Source organism: Saccostrea cucullata, unplaced genomic scaffold (genome assembly GCF_032062105.1).
Source record: "Saccostrea cucullata isolate Sc308-1 unplaced genomic scaffold, CSIRO_AGI_Scuc_v1 ctg9018, whole genome shotgun sequence".
NCBI lineage: Eukaryota > Metazoa > Mollusca > Bivalvia > Ostreida > Ostreidae > Saccostrea > Saccostrea cuccullata.
Window position 1 is genome coordinate 16285 of NW_026934522.1, and position 12775 is coordinate 29059.

The 12775-nt window shown below is 33.7% G+C and overlaps 1 long non-coding RNA gene across 1 annotated transcript; it reads right to left on the minus strand.

The window, feature by feature from the left end:
- Positions 1 to 9586: 9586 nt before the first annotated feature.
- On the minus strand, positions 9587 to 12438 carry LOC134240944 (uncharacterized). The gene is made up of 3 exons (XR_009986543.1): positions 12274 to 12438; positions 11319 to 11443; positions 9587 to 10094 (listed from the first exon to the last, which is right to left on the minus strand). It is a non-coding gene; the product is annotated as an uncharacterized LOC134240944 (long non-coding RNA).
- Between the last annotated feature and the right edge of the window lie 337 nt (positions 12439 to 12775).

Consider the following 12775-nt stretch of genomic DNA (forward strand, 5'->3'; position numbering starts at 1 on the left):
AATGAAGACAAGTATTAGCTTTCCTAAAAAGCTCGTCTGACGTGGTTTGCTTAAATTCACAAAGCGGAAAGAAATCAATACTTATATATATATATATATTTTACAATATTTTTTTAATTTTTTTTTTGGGGGGGGGGGGGGTGGGGTCGGTAATCTATCTTAAAAGGACCATGTGTAATCAACAATGCAATGACAACTCAATTTCTTTTAAATCGTGGTGAAGATGAATTTACTGAACACAATTTATTTGCAGTAACATCTTTCTTTTCTCATTGATAATACGTTTTATTTTATAACATTTTTTTTTCTGTGGAAAAGGGTATATAGCATGTAAAAACAAAAATTACTAAATGAAATGTTATTTCAAACAATGAAGTTCAAGATACATAATGTCAACAAAAATTATTTTTTAATCTATATATATGTTTTTCAATTGCTAGTACTCAAGTTCAGTTTACTTTTTAACCATTTTTGACATGCCATTATATAACAACTAGTCTATACCATTGTCATCAAAATTTATGGATCGTTTTACCAGTGCAATAGTCATGCCAAGAAAACTTACACATTCTATCCGGAGAGCGAACTAAATAAAAGCCGAATTAACGTTAATCGGTGCTTCTTCCCCAGGGGGATGTGCGCGCGAGGCAATTAATGTCAGCAGATTTGAGGGAGGGATCTTAAGTTTTACTGAGTTTAGACAGGCACGTAGCAACAGGGGGGGGGGGGGGGCTTTTTCCATCATTAACTTTACTATAGAAAATATCCTTTGAAAGGTTGGTTCCCCCCCCCCCACTTCTATCCACAGTAAAGAGTAAAGTGATATCAAGGAAATGTAGTATTGTATGCAAAAAAATTGAAGTGAAAGGAAGTTGCATTGGCCTTGCAAAAAGTTGACCACTAACCCTCCTCCCCCCACGCTTCTACAAAGCCTCTCTCTCTCTCTTTTGAATGCTTGTCAGCTTTTACAGGTAAGTAATTAAAAAAAAATACTGGCTTTTTCTCTGCCCCCCCCTCCCCCACTTTAAAAACCGATGCTATGTGCCTGTTAAAACATAGGTAGAATACTTATTATTTAAAACCCTTGCATACACACCCTTTCTGGGGTGGGGGTAGGGCATCTAAATTAAATGTTGTTTAAAGAGTAAAAGAAAGGGAAAAGAAATTAAGTTAAATTTATAATAATAAACTAATTCCTCGTCAAAAATTAGCTGCCATTCAAATTTTTACGTATTTCTATATCAAAACATTGGCTATGTAAATATTTTCATTTTAAAGTAAAAATATCAATGATTGAAATAAAAGGTGGAAAGTTTTTTAACTAAGAAAGCTGAAAACCTAGGATCCACCCCCTTAAATCGTTGCCGTAAATTGTCTTGCCAGGGGAATGGTGATTTGCATCATACACTTTTATTGACTCCATTGCTTTGGAAAATTTGACGTGATTTCTTGGCATGAAAACACGAAAACAATAATTTTTATAAAAGATTCCAAGAAAAAAGTGACATTGTGGTGATGCAAAGCCACTAACATTTATGATTTACATACGTACGCACAGTTTATAACACACTAACGTACACAGCAAGAACATTAAATTTAAGCTCTTGCATTGTTCAAGTAGTGTTTTGTAAATGTATATGTTAAATGGCCTTACTGATTTCTTTATTCAACAAACAAAATAAAATGTTTGTAAATGATATCAATGGGAAGATGTTTGTTTGATCACTTTATGGCCGGCGCATATAAACAGCGATAATAATCTTAGCAGAGCTTTACACATGATGACCATTCCCCTGCTGTTAATTGATGGATGTAATTCTGAAGAAACAAGAAGACGCAAACTAATTACGTTTAATCGTCCAAAATATAATCGTTGGATTGGAATTTTGTTTTATACTATGGTGGGAGCAGGGCAACAAAGAGACTATATTTGACCACGTGCCCAGTTAGGTGAATAAAAGATTAAATGCGCATTTCCTTCTTGGCATGCGTCTTCGGAGATTATGCATGTATCGAAATTTCCACCATCGAACTATCTAAACAAATTAATGGAACGTCAGACAAAAACCTGGACGTGTTTGTAAAATCTGACCAGCTACGTTCAGCCAACCAAATCATGGACATTTAAACCACAAATGTTTCGTACAAATGATTCCTGCAGATCACTCGCCAAATGCGCCCACCTTCTTTAAGTTTAAATTGAAAGATTCTGCATTATATCTTTCACATGAAAGATATCCAACTTTGTTTATCCAGAAAACAACTCTATTTTGAATAAAATTAACAACCAGTGAGTATGAGAGATGTTTATTCGAGCTTGCCGTTAAGATTTGCACTAAACGTGATCTTAATATTTCTTTTACATTTTATTTCTCTTTCTGTGGTTGAATAAGATATCAAATATTGCCCCCCCCCCCCCAGTCATAATCTTTTTACTACGGAAATGTTCATTCAAGTTCACATCCTCACTTTTTGTGAATGTAATTAATTTAGTAAGTTAGTGTAAAAAAAAATAGTACTGAAAGATGTTGAAGTTTAAACTTATCCCCCCGCCCGAATCAAACAATTGTTTTCTTTTTGTGTTTTATGCCCCTCCTGAATCAAACAACTGTCTTCTTTTTGTGTTTTTGCTTGTCAAATACTTTTCAAGTTTGTTTACCCCCTCCCCTTTTCAAATTCGATTCTCGGTGACTGCTATGCTAGCGATTTTCGTAAATAAGAGATGAGCATGACAAATTCAACTTTTATTTAGTAGTGGGGGATTGAATGTGTACAAGATATATCGTTTATGATAAAATTTGTGCATTTTAAATGATTTAACGAGGCCGAGTCTAATTATTTCTGCCCTAGGGATTTTGATAATTGATTTTTACTGTTATATTAATTGTTTTAGGATTGAACCAGAAGTCTCTGTCGAGACTGAAGCTCTACTGGTTTGAACTTATAGCAAAGGAAGAGAAAGTACTTAAGCAGCTGGGATTTGAAACTTTAAAAACAGCATTCAATAGAATAATGATCGTTGATAAAGTCTCTTTTTGTTCTTAGTGTAGTCTACTTGTGTGCCAAGTGTTACTGAAATCAGACCAAAACTGTAGGAGGAGTAGCATTTTGAAAAAATTTTACAGACATTTCTATTTTTAGTAACCACGGCAACACCGTTCATCAAAATTAAAATTCGATATACAGAATTATGTATCTTATTGTATTCTACTTGTGTGCCAAGTTATATTGAAATCAGACCAAAACTGTAGGAGAAATAGCATTTTGAAACAATTTTACAGATATTTCTATTTTTAGTAACCACGACAACACCATTCATCGAAATCAAAAACCGATACACAGAATTATGTATCTTAGTGTATTCTACTTGTTTGCCAAGTAATACTGAAATCAGACCAAAACTGTAGGAGGAGTAGCATTTTGAAAGAATTTCACAGAAATTTCTATTTTTAGTAACCACGGCAACACCGTTCATCGAAATCAAAAACCGATGCACAGAATTATGTATCTTAGTGTATTCACTTGTGTGCCAAGTTATACTGAAATCAGACCAAAACTGTAGGAGGAGTAGCATTTTGAAACAATTTTACAGAAATTTCTATTTTTAGTTACCACGGCAACACCGTTCATCGAAATCAAAAACCAATACACAGAATTATGTAATTTAGTGTATTCTACTTGTGTGCCAAGTTATACTGAAATCAGACCAAAACTGTATGAGGAGTAGCATTTTGAAAGAATTTCACAGAAATTTCTATTTTTAGTAACCGTGGCAACACCATTCGTCGAAATCAAAAACCGAAACACAAAATTATGTATCTTAGTGTATTCTACTTGTTTGCCAAGTTATACTGAAATCAGATCAAAACTGTAGGAAGAGTAGCATTTTGAAAGAATTTCACAGAAATTTCTATTTTTAGTAACCACGGCAACACCGTTCATCGAAATCAAAAACCGATACACAGAATTATGTATCTTAGTGTAGTCTACCTGTGTGCCAAGTTATATTGAAATTAGACCAAAACTGTAGGAGGAGTAGCATTTTGAAAAATTGTTTACAGACAGACAGACGGACGGACGCCGGACGCATTACTATCGCATAAGCTCTTCTGGTCTCTGACCAGTAGAGCTAAAAATCGAATGTTTACCAACCCAATTTCTTAGTGGGCCATCTCAAACGTTGTCAAACTTTACTATTGGATCCTATGGGAATTTGTTGGAAAATCGCCAAATTATTACATTTTTTCCATATTTTTTGTACTTCTGCCCTAGGGATTTCTTTTTCATTCAAGTAATTGAAAGTAAATGTAAAAAGTCACCAAATTGTCAAATTTCAAAAAAGTTCACCATCTCGATTGGTCTAGGTAGTAATTACTAAGTTTATTTTTTTCTAAGCCAAATACCTCTAAAATTGCTATATTACGCTATAAATACATATCTTTGCTGATGAATTATCGGTGCATACAATTTTTTTTCGGCATAAATAGAAATTTTTAGATTTCTACAATGTTTCTTGGGAAGTTATGTCATCAGTTTTTAGCATAATATCCATGGACGTCTTCAACATACAAGCGAGTCCTGCGTCATTCTTCAGCGTCATGCATTGCTTACAAAATCCGAAAATGGTGACGTTGTTAGAGCCATTTCAAAGTTTTTTTTTCCAATAATTGTCGTAAAATCACATTTTTAGATCAGTAGGAGTTGCAAATAATGTTAATTTTGTAAAAAAAATTAAATACTTTTCAGCAGTGTACTGTCACACAAATGACTGCATGAAATTAAAAAGCTGCGCAATGTGATGCGCACTCGAATTAGACCCGGCCTCGTTAAGCAAAAATAATATATTCCGTTTTCCGTTCCGTTCCGTTTTCCGTTCCGCGTTTTAGCAACACCCCGATTTTTCTCCAAGTCGCTCGGGTCAACAAACGTACAAACACTGATTCTACAGTTTTAAGGATAAATTAATTAAAAAAGAAGGCTGGGAACAACTTCTGGTTGACAGAAATAATAAGGTAATAAAACGATATTTCTGTGAGTGATGCATGTGCTATATGCCGTGCTGATAACTTGCTACATCATACCATGTATACATGACTTGTATCAAACTCTCGCGACTAGTGATAATTCGGAAGAAAAGTAATGACTACGATTTGACTTAGACAAGATAGAAGTTTTACTAATCAAACAGTACAAAATTTACTTTGAATAATAATTTTGTATAAGACGCCCCCCCCCCCCCCCCCAACTGCTTACCCACGAATTAATGCAAAATTATCTTTTGAATATTAGTATATGACAAAAGTTGATTCACATGCAGCATACTTACTTTCTGTAACAAAATTATCCAGTATGTGAGAATCAGTCAATCACTTTCATTTTCATTGTCTCCAATTTACAGACAGGTGCATGTGTTTTAATTTTTTAAATAGTAAAATAAGATAAATTTTAGTGACAATAGGTATTGGGTGTTTTTTAATTATTGTTTTAGATATATACAACTTTGTTAATACAAATATACACTCAAACATTAACAGTATTACGGGAAAATGTGGCAATATATTATTTCTGGAAAAAGGAAATTAGGGGGGTACCTTTAGTGTACAGCTCATACCACGAAAAGTTATGCGTCAACATATAATTTTTTTTAGCTTAATCTTTTTCTTAAATATTATTAAGTAAAAATAATACAATTTTTCGAAGTTTGAGTCCATAATTTTTTTTTTAAATGACCGAGATTGACCTGTGGAGCATAATTTTTTCATATTAAATTTGAATACGTTAGCCCAACAAAGTGCATCAATTTATAATAATTCATGCAAAACAATGATAATATATTGTTGACTAACATATTTCTACTCTCTTTAGGGTATTAAAGTCGAATATTTAGACTTGAATCCATTTAAATACATCAAAATCTAGGATATGTTAATTTTCAGTATTTTACATTTCGGGGTGTATACTCCGATAGGCAATAGCGGAAAAGTAAATATGTTGACATATCATTTTTCTTGTATCTATCCATTGCTGGGATGTATGTCTATCTTTTAAAAGCAGATTTTTTAAGATTGAGCCCATTTAGTGCCGAGTATAGAACTACCTTAAGGTTAGGTTGAAGGTTCAAGTTAGGGTTTAGTTTATTTTTAATTTTATATTGCACCACTGTACATATACTATTGTTATTGTGTTAATGCCGGGGACCTAAAATCGCACCACTGTACTTGCCATGACGATTACCCGTTATTGTGTTAATGTGGACCTACAATCACACCACTGTTCTTTTGATGATTACATGTTATTGTGTTAATGCCGGGGACCTAAAACCGCACCACTGTACTTGTACTATTGTTATTATGTTAATGCCGAGGACCTACAATCACACCAATGTACTTCCCGTTCTACAGCTGATCAAGCAGTTACCTGGAATGACGTGTTATACGACAACATTACTGTAAACGTATTACATTTAGCGGTGTATTCTATTTAGCGATTTTGGCGGAAAGTAGAGTCCGCTAATTCAAGTACATCGCTAAATGTCTTGTATATCAACTTTTATAACTAGCAAATTCAGACAGCGCTAAATCAAATCTACGCTAACTTGTTGAAAATTGAATTTCAGCCAAATATCGTACACGCCAAATATAATACATTTACAGTAACTTCAGACCGAACAAAATACCGCCTTAAGGGTTTGCTATTGTGTGCAGCCAAGTGAGACTCACTGAAAATTAAAACCTTAATATCTTTAAAAATAAGCCTTGCCAACACTTGAAAACTGGTCCATTTCATCTTCATAATGAAAACCATCTTTGGGTATATGCAGCTACATTGACACTTGCAGTAGTTTGCAGCTATGAAGTGCACTAAACACCTGCAGGACTGCGCAGCCACAGGTTATAACAGTGCATTAAAAAATCCAAAAAAATTTGAAATAGTTAAATAAACAAAGTGGCTACAACTATTTGTGAAGAACCATTGTTTTAATTGAAAACTGACTGCAACAGGTACAATTCTTTAAATGCATACTTGTCAGTTCAACAAGAAAATGTTAGCCAAGAAAGTAGTGCCAACCGCATGGCAATGTGTTAAAAATAGAATTAAAGAGACTCACTGTTGTTCTATAAATAGCACTTTATATGAAAGCCCAAATTTATCTAAAGGATTAGGTGTGTACAAAACAGGCAAATTCATGTTAGACAATTAGTTTTCTCCTTAAAAAATATGCTAAATAAGAGATTAACAATCTGTAGGGTAATGAAAGTGTGCAATTTAAATGACACTAGGTCCACAATGTTTACTAATGAGTCATATTGGTGTTCTTCAGATTTCTAAGACATTCTTATCTCCCTTAATTCTCGTGAAAAACAAATATGGGCCAATATTTTGGCCCCACTTAGGGGTCATAAGGCCACATCTAATCCAAAATTGATTCCACAACATGAGGATATTTCATCATCAATATGGCTAACAATGCTTATTCTGAAGAAAAATGTTAACTGGTTTTCCCCACTTGTATGTATATATGCAATGACCAGTTATATAAAATCTGATCCCAGAAGAAGAAAAACATAGGTAATCAGAGATTACAGAGCTCACCTCAACGAATGTTGTCTTTAAGTGAGGCAAAGTCACACAATTCACCAAAAAAGTGTACATCCCAAAAAGAAAATATTTATGCAATTTTGATCTGATACTTTGGAAAAGAGCTATATAAAAAGTTCAAACTAAATCTTTTTCATGAAAATGTAATTAAAATCCAGCTTCTGAAGTAAATTTGAAAGTTTTCATCCCTTCATGCATTATTTGTGCAAGTTTGGTTTATACAATGTTATATAAGCCTTATAGTTTTCGGTAATAGACCTACACCCATAACTTTTACTTGGCCCATCATCTGAAAAATGTATGTCTAATTCAGCATCTGAAGCAAGTCCATAAGTGTACATCCTAAGATGTATCGTACATGCAAGTTTGCTCATTATAGGGCTCATAGTTACTTGGAAATGAAACCTGCACCAAAAACTTTAACCTGTTCACTCAACCGGAAAATGTAGGTCAGATTCAGCATCCGAAGTAAGTCTGGTAGTATGCATCCTAAGATGTACCATCTATGCAAGTTTGGTCATAATGGGGCTCGAAGTATCTTGGAAATGAAAACTGCACCTAAAAATTTAACCTGTACACTCAACCGGAAAATGTAGGTCAGATTCAGCATCCGAAGCAAGCCTGGAAGTATGCATCCTAAGATGTATCAAACCTGCAAGTTTGGTCATTATAGTCAGATAGTGATCTTGGAAATGAGACCTGCACCAAAAACTTTAACCTGTTCATTCAACTCGAAAATATAGGTCAGATTCAGCATCCGAAGCAAGCCTGGTAGGACGCATCCTTAGATGCATCATCCATGCAAGTTGGGTCATTATAGTGCTCATAGTTACTTGGAAATGAGAACTGCACCAAAAACTTTAACCTGTTCACTCAACCAGAAAATTTTGGTCAGATTCAGCATCTGAAGCAAGCCTGGTAGTGTGCATTCTTAGATGTATCATCCGTGCAAGTTTGGTCAACATAGGGCTTATAGTTACTTGGAAATGAGACCTGCACCAAAAACATTAACCTGTTCACTCAACCAGAAAATGTAGGTCAGATTCAGCATCTGAAGCAAGCCTGGTAGTACGTGTGCATTCTTAGATGTATCATCCGTGCAAGTTTGGTCAACATAGGACTTATAGTTACTAAGAAATGAGACCTGCACCAAAAACATTAACCTGTTCACTCAACCAGAAAATGTAGGTCAGATTCAGCATCCGAATCATACCCGGTAGTGTACATCCTTAGATGTATCATCCATGCAAGTTTGGTCAACATAGGGCTTATAGTTGCTTGGAAATGACACCAACACCAAAAACTGCACCAAAAATGTTAACCTGCTCAAAAAACCTTAACCTGGTCATTCCTTTGCTGAAATATGCAGCATCTGAAACTTTGATTGGTACAATGAAACACACTAGAAGCATCTTCCATGCATGTCTAATCAATACAGGACATAGAAGAACTTTAAAAGAAAACTGCTCCAAAAAACTTAACCTGGGACGCCGACACCGACACCGACGCCGACGGGGACGCCGAGGGTATTACATAAGCTCCCCCAACTTCGTTGAGGTGAGCTAAAAATGAAAATACAAATGGGAAATATTTTAATATTATTAATATTAGGTCTGTTCCATGATTTAGACAACTTGAATCTTCAGTATTTGAGAATGCTTGCATTTAATTATGAGTAAATCATTACCCTGTTGCTCGTTAAAGGACTATTTTTTACTACGCATTCCCATGCAAGACTTTGATACCCTTGTTTAGGGTTTAATTTTCATGGATGACAAATAAACAGAGTTAACAGACACCAGAGACCCTTTGAACAGAAAAGCTCCATACAGCCTTTTGCTATGATGACTTAAGATATTAAAATGTCTTTGATTATTGTAAAAAAAAATTCACAAAAAAGAACAAAACAAAAGGTTGATAAATGAACTTTTTTTTAATTCTTCATCTCTTCCAGAATATAATATTTCTTTTAACATATTAACCAGCATATGCAAATTTGACTCATTTTTTAAAAAGTTTTTTTACAGATATAATTAAGGTATAATTTTAAAAATAAACTTCAATCTTAACAATATAACTGCAGTATGAGGATATCTCAGACCTGTGTTCTCAGCACTGGTTTCAAAAGACTGATTTAAAAACATTTTGTGCATTTAATGCACTGCACAAGAACACATATAAATTAGGTAAAAAATCTAATTATAATATCCTTTACCAAGATCCCTAAATGTTCTTCATTGGAAACTTGTGGAAAGTTCTTATATGTATTTTTGTTTATTGTCATCATATGATCTTTTTCAACAATATTCGGAAAGTTCAACACATGTGTAAATACTACCATAAAATCAAATAACTTTCAAGTCACATAGTAATAAATTAGATCAGAGTCTTCATTTGTTGCTGATATTTTCTCCAACACTGTTTTCCAAAAGATTGAGACAAACCAACATGGACAATCTCTATCATTAGAACCATTTCCTCTTTATCTTTGAAATCTGTAAAATAATATATTAACATAACAAAAAACCAATACAGTATCACTATCAAAGAAGAAAATTGAATTGGATTATAAATCTATACATCATGACTAAGAAAGAAGCATTAAAAGATAGACAAGTATATTTCAGGGTCAAAGGTTACACATCTCTCAGCAATTATGGTAACATTGTAAATATTTGCCAAAATGTTTTGTTGCATTGAATATACATGTGTTTCTCATTTTAATTTACAATTGTGTAGATCACAGTAGTTTAATCCAATGCATATACTAGAGATAAATATTCTAATATGTATACAAAGAGGTCAGCTATAAATAAGATCAAGGTAAACTCAACTGGTGGTCATGTCATTCTTCCTTGGGAAGTAAATGAGACAAGCATATAAGATCATAATCTTAAATGAGGCAAACAAGTTTCAGAACAAAATCTTAAGGTTGACAAGGTCAGGATTTGATTGCAGAATATCAAAAACCTGTTATAATGACCTGTGTTACTGTTAGTAAGCTACAAGATGATGATAAGAAACAGTCCCTCCCAAATGAGATTGAAGATTTTTATTACATAAAAATAATCTCTGATTTGACCTTAATTTCTTCATCCAGACTATTTACCGAACATTTGTTGTTTACTGTTAAGGTCAATGCAATATACGTACATGTACATTGATTTATAACATGATATTATAGGCCTACATATGGCTTGATTATTAATTTACCTGCTCAAGCAGCCATGGGAACAGTACAAGGAACTAATTTTGTTACATAAATCAGCATCTGCATCAGCAAAATAAGCATCAGCTTTAATTCAGCAACAACCTAGCATCAGGATAAGCTTTAAAAAAAACCCAGCTAGCTGCTAAGCATTGCCAATATCAGCATCAGCAAGCAAAGAAAGCATTCAAATCAGCATCGATGCTGAAACAAAGTTAGTTGCACTGTAAAGAGAGAGCTAAAGGCAGACTCTGACCATGGCTTGAGACAATTTGATGGACACATGTAAACATTCATTTAAACGACATCTCTCTTTTCATCCAACGGCATATACATTTCTCATCATAAAAATTATACACTCTTCCATTCTATACACATAGAAGAACATTTGAATTCAATAATACAAAATGATCAGCTCACTATGATATAACAGCTAGTATATTATACTGTGTTAAATCCTCGTTTAAAATTTACAGAATCACTTCATTGTGATATAAAACTCATCTCATACCTTATTATAGAACACCTACAAGGGAAGTTCTTGGGAGGGCTGCAACACAAGCATCACATGAAGTACAGAAATTGGTAGTCCAGAGAAATATCTGAGCAATGTTCTTTTTAGTGAAACAAGGCATTCTGTAAACATGGTAAACATAGTTACATAAATATTATTAAAAAGTTAAAAGGAAATTCTTTAAATTAAATCTAGCTATTAAATAATATTAGTCTAACTGTCTTTGTTGAAGGGTGTCAGTGTTTTGACTGATTCAGAATGGTTTTTATTTACTGAAAGTGCATCCCAAAATTATTTATCACTGAGGTCTTAAAAGAATAGAGGTTTGCTTCAATATCTCGAACATCATTCAGCAAATTAGAATGAGTATGGTCCAAAATGACTTGTATATAAATAGTACAATCTTGTGTGAATATCATTATATAAAGAATTATTATATTTGCAACATGTGAACTTCTTTTCACAAAAAATACAACAAAAAAGAAATAACATTTGAATATCAAAATTTTCCTTTACAAGTAACACAACTGATTTACCATATTTGTTTACTACGTAGAGCCGCCGTCATTGGACATTTAACTTTGAGTGACTGAGGCTCAGTGAAGGATGATCCGATCTTACACAAGTATTAATCGTTCATTAATAAAACAAAATTTACTCTACTCATATTTTTGAAGCCCTGTTTTTAACTTCACAGTATTTGGAGACGATTTCGAAAGTTTTTTGGTATTTTGAAACAAAGTAACATTTATTAGTTCCTCGCTACCTAATCGTGGTCTGTAAGAACCACGTGGAAATTTTGGATCCTCCGTATAATGTTTAACCTATTTAAAATTGATGTGCACTAGATCACAGGCTTGTCATACTCAAAATGTATTACTGACACTAGCAGTTATGTAAGATATCTGAGATAAGGCTCAAAATTCACAATAAACACAAAAATTCGACTTACCAACTCCTACTTTCACTTTACCCGAATATCGTATGACAGACCTCAGAAATAAACTACGCATAGCGAATATAGTTCTTTATTTTCCTGCAATAGTGTTTAAAATTTTTTGACATCGCACTGTACCTGTAGGATTAATATACTTATTTAACAAAAAGTATTTTATAGCCTTACCTGCAAAAGAAATAACAGGGGTTAACTTCAATCGGAACTGCTAAAACTGGGCGCGTATTAATTCATCAGGTCCATTGTAAAATCCAAGAAGGAGCATTCTATGATATGATGTAAACATCTATGTAACTCTTAGAAAAAAACAGTATTAAATATGTCGATCGATACTTTCAACACATGGACATGTTTTAAGAGATATCTCTCTACAATTGCTTTGTGTAATTGGGGCACTATAGACAACAGATTACAGAAATATTCAATAGTTTTCAATTCCGGAATCATGAGAATGGCAGCCCACCGATTTCGCATGGCAGACATGCCTAGGTGGTGAAAA